The 14,469-nt window shown below is 38.6% G+C and overlaps 1 long non-coding RNA gene and 1 pseudogene across 2 annotated transcripts in view; both read right to left on the bottom strand.

Annotated features, from left to right (window-relative positions):
• The window catches only part of LOC129532984 (uncharacterized), a 472,085-nt gene that overhangs the window by 44,473 nt on the left and 413,143 nt on the right, over positions 1–14,469 (bottom strand). The gene's annotated exons all lie outside the window — the stretch shown is intronic.
• LOC129532865 (transcription factor NF-E4-like) lies at positions 1,462–6,480 on the bottom strand (annotated as a pseudogene).

Below are 14,469 nucleotides of genomic sequence, written 5' to 3'. Positions count from 1 at the left end.
AGAGGGTGGGTCCCTTAGACTGGGTTAGAATGCCTAGTGCAACTCCACGTCGTTCATCAGTATAGAGGGAGAAAGGTTTGGTGAGGTCTGGGAGAGTGAGGATGGGGGCTGAGATGAGAGCCTTCTGGAGTAAACAGAAAGGTTGGGTAATAGGCTGTGCAAGGTTTGAAGGCTCATAGAGAGGGCCTTTAGCAGCTTGGTATAACGGTTTGGCAAGTAGAGCGAAGGAGGGAACCCAGAGCCTAAAATATCCCACTAGTCCTAGAAAAGAGAATTTCTTGCTTCATTTGCAGAGGTGGGAGGGACTGGAGGAAGGATATGCGGTCGGCTGTAAGCCCTCGGGTTTGCGGGATAAGAGCTAGGCCTAGATAGGTGACTGAGGGGGTGCATATTTGTGCTTTCTTAGGGAAGACACAATACCCCCGTTCTGCCAAGAAGTTTAAAAGAGAGAGATAGTATGGGCATTGCAGTCTCTTTGAGAGGGGCTTCACAGGAGCAGATCATTAACACATTGAAGGGGAGTGGACAGTTTTAGGGATAAGGTACAGAGGTCATGAGCAAGGGCCTGTCCAAAAAGGTGGGGGCTGTCTCTGAAACCTTGAAGTAGTACACATCAGGTGAGCTGACATGAAAGGTGGGTGTCGGGGTTTTCCCACTTAAAGGCAAAGAGGTTTTGGGTGTAAAGGAATTATGGGGGGAAAAAAAACACCCTTTAGGTTTAGAACAGAAAAATGGGTGGTATTGGAGGGAACTGTGGAAAGTAAAGTATATGGGTTAGGAACTACTGGACATACGGGAGTACAGCTTGGTTAATGAGCTGAGGTCCCGGACTAAGTGTTAACTTCCATCTGGCTTTTTAACAGGTAGAACTGATGTGTTAAAAGGGGTTTGTTGGGCGGAGTAGGTGACTGGCGAGGAGGCGAGAAATGATAGGCTTTAGGCCTATGAGAGTTGCTTGGGTGATGGGATACTGCTTCTGTGATAGGAACTGGGTGGGCTCCTTAAGGGTAATGCGGACGGGGGTGTGGTGTTCTGTGACTGAGGGTGTGTAAGTATCCTAAACAGCAGGGTTAACTATGGGTGGAGGACAAGGAAAGGTTGCATGTTTTAAGGTGAGAGGTTGGAGGATTAAAAGAAACTTAGAAGCCCTAGAGCGGTCTGGGTTGATGCATTGGGTACTATGGGGAACGTGGAAGTAGAGAGTAGTGTGGAGTTTTGAAAGGATGTCTCTGCCTAGGAGTGGAGTTGGGCATGAGGGCAGATCTAAGAAAGAGTGAGTGAAGGATAGGGTGTGCAGGGAGCAGAAAAGTGGAGGGGGGCCCCGGGATTTGGAGACTTGTCCATCAATTCCCACAACAGAGACTTGGGAAGACTGGGTGGCTCCTGAAAAGTTAGGTAAAGCAGAGTAGGTTGCCCTGGTATTAATTTAAAAACATACTGGCCTATCTGCCACCATTAGGGTTACCCTTGGCTCGGATAAACCAATGGTAGTTGCCGTGGTGTCCGTTCCAGGGCACTGTCAGTCTTCAGTGGTAAGGCCAATGAGATCTGAGTAGGAGGTTGTGGCTGGCTTAGGAAAGGATGAGGGCGGTCCTTGCAGGGGCTGTTCACAGTCCAACTTCCACTGGGGTCCTCTGCAGAGGTGTCATGGCCTGGTGGGCTTACCTGGGTTTGGGCATTGTCTGGTCCAGTGGCCTTCCTTGCCACACTTGAAACAGGCACCAGGTGGAGGTGGATTGTTAGGAGGCTTCTGTGAGGAGCTGCAGCCCCGTGGGCCTGCAGGGCCCCTGATGGTGGAGGCAAGCGTTTGAAACTCTGCCTGTTTTTGCCTTTTACTTTCCTCATCACAATTGTTAAATACTTTGAAGGCTAAATTAAGAAGGTCTCGTTGTAGGGTTTGAGGGCCATCATCAAACTTCTGAAGCTTGTGCCGAATATTGGGAGTGGACTGGGGGATGAACCAAAGGTTTAAGATAGTGATTTCTTCTGGGCTGGCTGGATCTAGGCTGGTATATTTTCTCATGGCTTCAGTTAAATGAAAGAGAAGCAGGGCTGGGTTTTCATCAGGACCTTGGGTGATTTTTGAAAGTTTTTCATAGTTTACTACTTTATGGGCACCGTTTTTGAGTCCTGCAAGGAGACACATAATCATGTGGTCTCGATGGTGGCATCCAGAGGCCCCATCTTGATAATCCATGTGGGGGTCCTGATTGGGGACTGGCTCTGCACCAGTAGTCTGGGAAGGAGCGTAGTGATGAATTGTATCAGCATGCGTCTGAGCTAGGGTCCAGATACTGTCTGGTCTTCTGGGGTGAGGGTGGAAGACAGGATAACGTAGATGTCATGCCAGGTTAGTTCATAAGACTTGGTAAGGTACTGAAACTACTCAATATAAGATAGGGTCTTGTAGAAATGAGCCCAGTCTTTTGTTAATTGGAGAGAGGTCAGTGGGGGAGAAGGGAACATGAACTCTCACAATACCTTCAGCTCCTGCTGCTTCCTGAAGGGGGCACTCTAGCACTGGCACTGAAGTAACGGTGGGGCATGGGCCAAATATGGCGCCCAAGTGAGTGTGGGTGGGAGAGAAGGAAGAAGTCAGAAGTAGTTCCTGCTGAGGGTTCCTGCTGAGGGGGTTGAGTTGATAGGCAGTGGAGGATAGATAGGGGCGTAAGGTGGTGGGATGGGTTTACAGGCTTCAGGAGAGGATGGGGAGGAAGGAGAATGAGTACAGACAATACTAGACTTGTCCTGAGGAGAGGACAGCGTAGGAAAAGAAGTGGGTACTTTTGGAGGTGATGCCAGCTGGGAAGATGGTGGCTGAGAAGACAACATGGAGGCTTGGGGGGTTAAAGAAGACGGTTGAGAGGAAGAGGTAGGGGCTGGGAGGGATGGGCAGCAGTCAGCTGGATTGAACCAGATAGAAGAGGTAGGGTCGGGAGGAGAAAGGCGATCAGGGCGGTGAGAATGAAGGAAAAGGATTTGAACAGGTGAGCAAGAATCGCAGAGGTCAGGTTGTGATCTGAGTGCAAAAAGGCCTGGACATAAGGAATTTCTCACCATTTCTCCAGTCGTTGGTAATAATTGCTTAAGTCAGTTAAAACTGTAAAGTCGAATGTTCCATTTGTGGGCCATTTGGACCCATTATCCAATTTGTATTGTGGCCAGACTGAATTGAAGAAACGACAAGGCACTTAGAGTGGATATGTTGCCTGAGGCCTAAGGTTTGCAGGTTGTTTATGAGGCAGCCTAGAGGGCTGTTTTTTGGAATGGAGGACCAGGAGTTTCCCATAACAGAGGGTAGGCATGGGAGAACAGGGAAAAAGGAGACCGTCCTGGATGGACAGAAGGAGACGATAAAGGAAGTGATTATCACCATTGCCTTTTTTGTTTCCAGAACGGGATCAAATGGCTTAGAGGTATGCCCCTAAGACCAGATGATCAGCGAGTGCCTGGAACATGTCAGAGCCTTTTTGGACTAACATTGGATTTTCGGACTGGAGAAACCAAGAGAGGCCGTGCGGCTTTTCCCCTGTTAACCAGGTTCCCGGGGAAATTTACCAGTAGGCGAGATCAATGACCAATGTGCATGCACAGAGAGGCGACTGGAGGCTGAGAAGCTTCCTTTTTCTGGCTGCTGTGGCCTGCTGTCTGGGGTGGAGGGGTAGGTCCACAGAGGACGCAGACCTGAGCCCCTCCTGGGTTTTGGTACCAGATGTAAGGTTCTTGTATCGGTTTGAACCCGGAGAGTGCGCCAACAGACAACACAAGGCAGTATGGAGCAACACGCTGTTTTAGCGAGCGCCTGGGTGTAGGTGGGCTAAGGCCTAAAATGGCATCAGTCCCAAGGGAGGATGGGGCAAAGGTTTTATAGTCTCCTGGAAACAGGAAGTGTCCTAGTATGACATAACTGCTACATTGTATCCGAATGGCCTCTTTCTGGATCTTCAGGGTAGTTGTCTTCTGGCTGGCTCTCTTCTTGCTTCTGCTAGCTTGCTGGCGCAAGTAGCCTTGCGCCTTGGGACTGGCCTGAGAAGGGAGGACTTATTTATCTCTTTAAACTTTCAGGCCCCGGGGAGAATCTTACACCTAAGAGTGGAAAGCCTGTGTCATATGGTGAATGTATTTTTAACTCTCAAAGCATTTCCAAAGTGGCAACACCAGTGTATGCCACAGTTGACAATATATGAGGGATCCCATTTCTATAATTTATTTACTATTTTCTGTCTTTTTTATTATAGACATTCTGAGAGATTTAAAATGGTACTTTATTGTGGCATTAATTTACATTTCCCTAATGAATAATTATGTTGAGCTTCTTTCTTTGCTTGTTAGCCATTTCTATATCTTCTTTATTAAAATGTTCATTCAAATATTTCGCCTATTTTATTTAGGTGCTCATTTTCTTATTATTGACCTATAAGCAATCTCTGTATATTCATGATACAAGCCCTTATCAGATATGTGTTTTACAAAATATGATATTCTAGTGTTACTTTTTTTTTCATTTTCTTAATGATGTCTTTTGAAGTACAGATGTATTGAATTTTGATGAACTCTACTTTATCACCTTTTCTTTCTTACATTAACTTTGCTTTGGTGTCATAGCTAACACTTCATTGCCTAACCCAAATTTCAGAAGATTTCATCCTATGGTATTTACCAAAAGTTTTACTGTCATAACTAACTCTTTTTGTAAGATTATAATAATCTTTAAGTTAATTTTTACTTAGTGAAAGGTAAAAATCTAAGTTCATATTATCATGGATGAACAATTATCATAGTACCATCTCTAGAATATCTATCCTTTTCCTTGACACCTTTGTCAAAAGTAAATTAACTATAAATTTAAGGCTTTATTTCTGAAGTCTTAATCCTGTTCAGTTGACCTGCATATTTACTCTTATCCTGGTATCAAACTGTCATGATTACGGTAGCTTTCCAATACTTTTGAAATTGTAAAGTTAGAGTCTCTCAGCTCCATTCTATTTTTTCAAAATTATTTTGGCTGTTTTAGGTTTTTTGCAATCTCATGTTAGGCAAGGTTCTTCAAGGAAACAGAATCAGTAAGATATATGTAACTATGTAAGAGAAGATTTATTCTAAGGATTGGCTCACAAGATAATAGAGGCTGAGAAGTCCTATAATATACCATCTGCAAGCTGGAAAACTGGGAAAGCTGGTTGTGTAATTCAGCCCAAATTTGAAGGACTGAGAAATGGGAGTGGAAGAGGGGCGAACTGCTGTAAGTCCCAGAATTGGAAGGCTTGAGAACCAAGAGCTGTAATTTCTGAGAGCAGGAAAATTTGGATGTTCCAACTCAAGAAAACAGAGAGGATTCACTTGTTCCTGCCATTTTGCTGTATTTAACTCCCAACAGATTAGATAATGTCTATCCACATTGGTGAGGGCAGATCCTATTTACTCAATCTACTGATTCAAATAATAAATCACTTCCAGGAACATACTCATAGGCATACCCAGAAATAATATTTTACCAGCTATCTGGGCATCCCTTAGCCCAGTCATGTTGACACATAAAATTAAACATCACCAGTCCCATATAAATTTTAGGACCAATTCTCACTTTCTGTGAAAAGGCCTCCTGGAATTTTGATAGGGTTGGTGTTGAATCTATTGATCAGTTGCAAATAATTGCCATGTGTAAGAGACTGAATCTTCCAATACATAAATGTGAAATTCTTCTCTGATTATTTAGATCTTCTTTAATTTCCCTCAACCATATTTCATCATTTCCACTGCAACATTCTTGCAGTTCTGTTGTTAAAGTTAGATAAGTATCTTATCCTTTTAATTGCTATTATAAAGGAATTATAGAATAAATATATTTTGATAAAGAATACTCAAAAATTTCAAAATTGGAAGTTGTATTTAAAGAAAGAAAGCTATACATAACGAATAACTTTCAGTTTTCTATAGATCAGCCTTTTAAACAGCCTTGAATATTTAATTAGTTACTTATATAGTATCAAAATAATCAACACTTCTATGGCCCAGCACTTAATGGATATTTTATTCTGCAGGGCAGAAGAACTGATAAAGCTTGAGAAAGGCTTTTATATTTAAGAAAATACAATTGAGAAAGTAAAGCACACTACATTTTCCTTTTAGAGATTCATTACATACATTAGCAAATTAAAGGCTCAGATGCCCATTCTAGTTTATTTGGCCATATTTTATAGAACATTTATTAACATATTAAGGAACTCCTAATGTATTTTAGAAGAGAATTTGGAACACCCTGGTATGGCAGCTTACAGTTTGCACAGCTTTTCTCAGGAGCATTGCATCTTATAACTACTTGTGAGAGTAGACATGGCTATTGCTATTAAAGAGCATCTAACCCAAGCCATGTATCTGGTAAGTATTAAAGCCAGGTCTTACACTCAGGACTTCTGCCCCAATGCCATTTTCATTACATCCATGAAATCCAAGAGAAGTCTCATTCTCTGACTGAAGCATCAATCCTCTGAAGAATCATGTTACCATAAACAGATACACATTCAAGGTTTTGGAAACTCTTTGAGCAATGAAGAACCTCCTGTAAGTATCACAACTTAGCAGTGTGAATTGTCTTCAGAGAGTGCTAAGAATTGAGAAGACAGCTGAGTGACAGAATGAAGATGTGTGAAGATGGAGCACAGGGCAGAGCTGACGTTAGAATTGCTGAAAGGCAATGGATAGGAAGAAAATGACATAGAAAATACAGACTATTCAAATTTGCTTTTGCTGGGCTTTGATACTGTCTGATCAAATGATGCTTTGCTTGTATTCTGTAGAAAATCCTGCAACTAAGAAATGTATAGGTTGATGTGAGCTAAATGAATGAAGCCAATAGAGTAATAATTAATTGAAAATACACTAGTAAATGAATAGATATAAAAGTAGAACACACAAAGGTAAATAAAGTAATAGGGGAGAAATCACTAATTAAAATGTACATAGCTTAGATCATCAGAATATTTTTGAAAGTAAGTTGTCAGTTACTTTCTGGTTTGCTTGTTTAATTACCTTATTTCTCCCTTAGATCATACTTAAACAAAAAATGTTAACATTTGAAACTAGGGAATTTGTAAACATTAAATAGGCATCTATTTATAAATGTTGACAAAATTACAGTGGATTTAATTTGTGCATGATGAAATCAAGAATGACTAAGGAGATACTCATCGTTTAAAAATAATAACCACTTTAAATACTTTAAAAATTCAGTGAATATTTATTCAGTGCCTGCTCTGTGCCAGGCAGTGTTCTAGGAGCTTGAAATCATCAGCAAACAAAACAAAAACCCATGTCCTAGTACAGCATGGATTTTTACAATAAGCAAATCATAAACTAAAAAATAAATATAATAAAGAAATCAACTACATAGCATACTATATTCCCATAGTCAGCTACCTAGTGAGAAGGCAGTAAGTGCTGGAGGAAAAAATAAAAAAAGTAGAGCAGAGTGTTGGGGATGAAGAATGCCTATGGGGTGGCGGTGTTACAAAAAGCATGGGTATGAAATTACAATGGTCAGAATGAGAGAAAATTGATATATCTATTTTAAATGTATATTTAATATTTTATCCATATCTGATTTCATGTAAATACTTTTTCCTAAGATGGAAGGTGAACAGGTTTATGTAATTTCTAATTTAGAAAAGGTATTTTCCATGATACTATATATATAGTTGAAAGAAATATAAATATTTTCCTTTTTCCTTGGGTAAGCCTACAGATTGACTCTTTTTTTTCCTTTCTTTCTTGCAATAGCATTTGTGTATACTTTTGATGCTTTCTTCTTATATTTAGCAAATGGAAATTTACTGAGGTTTGAGTTTATGAATACAATGGGTTAATTCATGGGGCAATACCACAAAATTGGGCATTATTTTTCATTTCTTTTAATTATCAGAGTGTTCAAGAGAGCAACTTAAGGCAATAAGATAATAGTTATTGAGAACATCAAGTAAGAAAGTTAGAGCTCTTGAACTCTATTTCTCTGAAATAGAGTTTTCAATATTTATTGGCTCTAAATCAAATATCATGGTCAAGGCTGAGTGTAAAATGAGATATAAGAGAAGCAGTTGATTTTCTAATGTTTAAAATGTTCTTTCTAATTCTTCCATCCTAAGAAATGCATTTAATTTTACAACACATGAAATTCAAGCTACTTAGAGTATTGAAATATAGTAGCTTGTCTTTAATCTAATGACTAAAATAACGGAATAAATTAGTTAGGTGTCACACAGCCAGCCTCATTTTGTTAAATCTTGGAACTTTACGTTACTGGTATTCTCCACTGCAAGCTGCTGATTCTGATAAATCAAAAATAATCAAATGGCATAACTGTACAACAAAATAAAAATCAAATTATATTCCAAAATAGTATCAACTTTATCTAGGATTTCTTCATTCATACATTCACTCATTCATTCATTCATTGAAAATTTGTCTTTTGAGAACTTAATCTGTTCTAGGTACAGTGGCAAGTGCTAGGATTAAAACATGGCCAGGACTTGATCCTATTAAATAGACATGTGTTATTACTAAATGTGTCCTTTCACAAATTGGTATGTTGAAGGTCTAATCCCCAAGGTGACTATATATGGAGATAGGTTCTGTGAGGAGGGAATAAGGTTAACAGGTCATAAGCGGGGTGTTCTACTTCAATAGAACTGGTATCCTTAGAAGAAGAGGAGCAGACCTCAGATCTCTTTCTCTCCACCATGCGAGGACACAGTGGCATGACAGCCACCTATAAGACAGGAAGAGAGTTCTCATCAAAAAGAAAATTGGCCGACACTTGATCTTGAACTTCCCAGGATCCAGAATTATGAAAAAATAATCTGTTGTTTAAGGCACTTAGTTTATGGTATATTGTTCTGGAAGCCTGAGCTAACTAATACAATGTGTCAACTACATATCACCATCCATTGTAGTGAGTGGCATGATAGAAGTCCATAGGGACCCAGTAGAAGAAGCGATTGCTCAGATGCAAACGCTTCGTAGAGAGGAAGACATTTGAACTGGTTCTTAAAGGATCAGTAGGGATTTGCTAGGCAGTGATGGTAGCAGTGCATTTGAGAGAAAGTTCCTGGTATTTGCTGAATGCTTATTTCTTGCCACAGAGTCATTCCTTCTAAGCCTCTCACTTATCCTATCTCATCAAAACTATTTTTGTGCTCAAAAAATAAAATAGCCTTAATGAATGTTATCAATTCATTTCCATAAATGTTACTGCTCTTCCACAGTGATATTCCAGGGCTTGCCACAGTTCTCATTTCTGTAACCTCACTGTATGATGCCAGACTTAAGAATGTTTGTAGAAGTGTCTTAGGAAATGTGGCTTGAAGCCCTTTTACAATTACTCAGGTAAATGAAAAAAAAAGAAAGAAGAAGAAGCACTATGTGCAGTAAACACAGGCATGAAGGCAAACCTTTGTGCCATAAGCATCCCTGGAAACAATGGTTCAGAAACATCACCTTTAATCATTGCCTGCCAAAATGGTAAGTTACAGCCTGTCTGCGTTCCCATCTCATCTTGTTCTTATTTTTCCTTTCACCTATACTACTGTTATAATTGTTCACTTCTACCTCAACCAGTGGACTATGGGTTCCACTGTGCAGGTGGTATTTTACTCCTTCCCTTTCTGCTGTCAACACTCATTTATTCACTCAATCAATCATTCATTCACCTTTCTATATTTAATGCCTACAGGATACCAGTGACAGTGCTAGACACTGGTTGACAGCAGCGGTGATTGTTCATCAGCAGTAAGGGACACAGGCAATACAGAAACAACAACAATAACAACAAAACCAAGTTTATTTCAGTGATAAGGGTTCTGCAGGAAATAAACTATCTAATACAGGAGACAAACTGTGGACAGTGATGGGGAAAGTTAAGTCCTGAAGATGAGAAGGAGCCAGTATTCTGAATATGAGTGAGGAGCCAGGGGCTGGCAAGTTCAAAGGCCCTGGGGAAGTAAAGAGCTTGATTTTATTGAGGAAAAGAAAGGGTTATAAGCATAATGGGTAGGTAGTATGTGAATTGGAGAGGGAAAATAAGGTTGGGCCTTTGAGATCCTGTTGAGAACTTTGGATTTGCTACAGGAGAAAACCATTAAAAATGTTAACCAAAGGAGAAACTTTATTTGCTCATGTTCAATTGCAAGACACGATTTACACTTTTAAAACAATTACTCTACCTGCTGTGTGCAAACCAGATTAAAGGTGGGCATTTCCAGAAGTGGGGTCTGAGGGGGCAGTTAGGAAGCAATTGCTACACTCCAGGTGAAGGTGAAGAGGACCTGAGGCCAAGTGAGTAGCGGTGCAGATGGGAGAGAAGAGAACGCATTTGAGGTATGTTTGCAGAGACAGACATAAATGATTTATTATGGATTGACTGTCAGGGCTCAGAAAAAAGGAGGATTTAAGAATGACTTTTTAAGTCTTTATTGTATTGTTAATTAATAAAGTAGAAGAGAAGGAAAGGAACAGGTTTTGAGAGAAAAAATAGAGTTATTTTCTGAACCATATGAAGTTTTTAATGATTATTCATTATTTTGTTAGAGAAATCAGATACTGGGATATAAGAGGATGAAGCTCAGGGCAGATTTTTAAGTGAGGCAGAGGCTTGAGCTGGTATTAAAAGCTTTGAGAGTTGTGATTAAATGGAAGAGAGTGAAGACCAGGAAGCAAAGAGGCTGCGGACTGAAGCCTCCTGCATGCCTGTAGACGGAAGGCAAGATGTAGAAGCAGATGACACAACACAGAGACAGAAAAGCAGCGGCCAGAAGTGGAGGAGGAAAAGGATCAGAGTGTGACCACATCAAGGCAGGGGCAGCCAGCTGAGAGGCTGCGTGAGATGAGCTGACAAGTGTCCACAACATTTGGCAAAGGGATGCTGGTGACCTTCCAAGAATGGTTCCATGGGGGTGGTGGTGACAGAAGCCAGACTGGGGAGGATTGCAGAGAAAACTCCTAGGTGCACAGTTTCCTCACATTGTTAATTAACCTGAAGCTTCTACATTGTACCTAAACCTAACCCGGACCTTTCTGAATATACTCCATTTACCCCAAAAATTAGTCTTGGAAGGGGGTATATGTTGAATTGTTAGCCTATTGTAATATGAAATGCAGTTTTTAGAATTTCCTGGGAAAGAAATCAGGTCCACTAATAATGGTTTTTGGGCTATATTTTGTTGTTGTTGGACAATTTTAGGATGTGTCATCCTCCCAATAGAAGAATCATTATAAGTGGGCACTCTCTTTTTGATCTCATTGCCATTTCATTAATACCACAGTTAGGGTTTGTAAAGAAAGTATATTAGAAGAGACAAAGGACATTTCTCATCACGGGGTTCTTTTTTTTTTCTTCTCTTTCTTCCACCCAATTTGAAAAATAAATCTCTATTGCCCAATCTGGGTACTTTCTGGAAGCCATGAAGAGAGAGAAAGCTTTCCCTCAAGTAACCTGTCTCATGGCCTGTTTGTCAGTGAGCATAATAATTATCTTCGAGCATGAATAAGGAGAAAATAAAAAAAAACCTTTAAAATAATTAGCTAAAATCGCTTTCTTTCTTTCTACACATGAACAAGTTTGACTTTCCTTTTATCTTCTTTTGTTTGTTTTCCTCTAACCTTAGTTTATTCAAAGTCCTTGCATAGCTGCCCCGAGGCTTGGTTTGGATTCAGAGTGAAGATTCAACCACAGAGCACTTGTGAGGGGGACTTGTGGAAAGTTTTTTTTTAATGTTTTCCTTTCCATCTTGGGGACGCCTAAAAATAACTTGCAGGTGGGCAACTCAATTCAGAGCCAAATTCTACCTCTGTTCTTTATTATATTGTTTAATTTTTAGAAAGTTTTACAGTTGATACTGAAGTTTTTGATTTTTTTCCGGATCCGCAGTTTTCCAGAGTTATTTTATAGGCCTATATAAAGTCCATAATCTTGTTTTTATTATAATTTTGGTTTTGGTAAATGAACAATGGAGTAGAATTTAGACCTAGAGCCAAATGCTGTTTTTTCCCTCCTGCACTGAAGTGGTCCCTGGTTGTTACTTGATCCTTACGTTGAACATCAAAGGTTCAGGTCTCTTTTAGTAAATGTGAACAGCAGAAAACCTCTCCGCTGAAATGATATAGGGGTAAAGCAGTTGATCCCACCCAACATTGCAATGTTGAATTATCTGCAGACAGATTTGATTTTTTCCTTAATTGAACTATTTAGAAGCTTACAGCAAATATCCACATTCACAAATTCATGGTGTCTCCAATCAATCATGACTTAATTGTACATTTTAAAAGAACCCAAAGAGTGTAATTAGATTATTTGTAATTCAAAGGATAAATACTTGAGGAGATGGATACCTCATTCTCCATGATGTGCTTATTTCACATTGCATGTCTGTATCAAAACATCTCATGTGCCCTATAAATATATACACCTACTATGTACCCCAAAAATTAAAAATAAAAAATTCACATTGTCTTATATTATCACTGGTAGAATCATCACTAAATTCCAGTTCTTGAGGTAATCTTGTGAATGTTTGTTGGGTCTGCAACCATTCTGCCTTGTAAATTCTGGTTTAAACAAATGCATGTAGTCTATTTTTTTTTTTTCTAATTGAATGTTACTCTGTACCTCAAAATGACCCCTTTAATAATAAATAATTAAGACCATAAACTCTTCAATTGACTACTATCATGCAGTACATGTAGAAGCATCACAACTAGCTCATTACGATTAATCTAGGGGAAGCAATGTGGTTATAATTAATTTCTACAATTCTGCTCCCAATAGTGGGGATGTACCCATCTGTTTATACTTATTGAAGACTTATTACCCTCAGGATCCTCGTCATCTAAATCACAAAAATTACTGATATTGTGCTTAAAATTAAAGAATACTTTCAGTGCATTTGAGGGGCATGGAAGAACACTGGATTTGAATCAGCAGAATTGAGTCAACAGGACACAAGGAGCATGTCCTTTTTTAATTTCAAATTTTGGGGCCTAAGTCCTACATACTTAAATTTCGGAGTTTAAATTAAGTGATATATCTATTCCCTTCATCCAAAATTGTAGGAGGTGATACAACATAGTCTTTTTTTCCTTTCTTTTATTTAAAACATTGATTAACTTCACACATAAGACATGGTTTCCATGTAAGATAAAATGAATCACATAATACAAATAAACATTTCTCTTTTGACCTACCCTGGGTTTTCCTATCTCTGTTTCAGCCCCTGAAGAAACAAATCGCAATTTCAATGTGAATGCTTTTGCTTCTTTTATATTAATTATATGTAAATATATTCTTTTAAAAATGATAAAACTATATTTTTAATATCTGCATATCATCTGTCTTATGAATGTACCATAATATATTTAACCATTATACCTATGGCAGGATATTCATATTATTTCTTGTCTTTTTAAATAATTATAATGAAAATCCTCTTTGCGCACAAATGCAATTAATTCTAGAGGAGAAAATCTAACAGGTGAAATGATGACTGCATCTGAGTAAAGCATATTCAAACAATTTAACACATATTGTCAAAAATGTCTCCAAAAAGCTGCAGTATACATAATATAATTCTTTCATGTGAATGTTTAAGATCCTGCTAGTCTGTTGGCCAAAAATCTACCATCTCATTATTTTTGTTTGTTTTTCCACGATTACTAGTGAAAATGAGGTTCTTCTTGTGATTTTTTTTTGCATTTCTGTTTATATTCTTTGCTCAGCCTTTCTATTTTTAAACATCAATCTATATAAGATTTTGAAGTATTCTGAATATCAATCCTATTTCTTTGTAATTTGGACAAACTTTTGTTTTTCCAATTTGTAACTTTCATTCTTCCTTTGTTTATGGTGATTTTTTTGTTGGGTACGTGTTTTGTCAAATAGGGATCCATTTAAAATAGTTACCAAAATGAATGTGGGTACTTTTTACGTAAGAAAGCCTGTTGTGAAGAAATCAAAAGTCAATAGATTTATTGAAAACCTACTCCGTGCAAGGCACTGCATCAGAAATAATAAATGAAGGATAATAATTAACATAAAATGAGTAATCACTTGAGTTTCTTAATGTAGCATATTTTAATATATCTTTCTGTACTTATTGTAATCTTAAATATTTAATTAGGAGGCAAGAAAAGGCTTTGAAATAATTTTATAGTATTTTTTAATTGTAAAATAAAGATCCCACATCCCAGAAATATTATTGTCATTAATTTGACCCTAAATCATAAAATCGTAGAATGCTGGGAAGGAAGATATGTTTAACATTACATAGTGTAAATGTTGCCTAGTGCAATAATTTCCTGCATTAAAATACATCCAGTGATTGAGAACCCTTTGCTTTTTCAAGATGTACATCTTCTCCCCTCTTTCTGTTCCTCTCTCCCCTTCCTCCTTCCCACTTTTCTTCCTTTCTTTGATTTTTTTTTTTG

This window comes from Gorilla gorilla, chromosome 3 (assembly GCF_029281585.2).
Source record: "Gorilla gorilla gorilla isolate KB3781 chromosome 3, NHGRI_mGorGor1-v2.1_pri, whole genome shotgun sequence".
NCBI lineage: Eukaryota > Metazoa > Chordata > Mammalia > Primates > Hominidae > Gorilla > Gorilla gorilla.
This window is presented reverse-complemented; position numbering and strand designations above follow the sequence as displayed.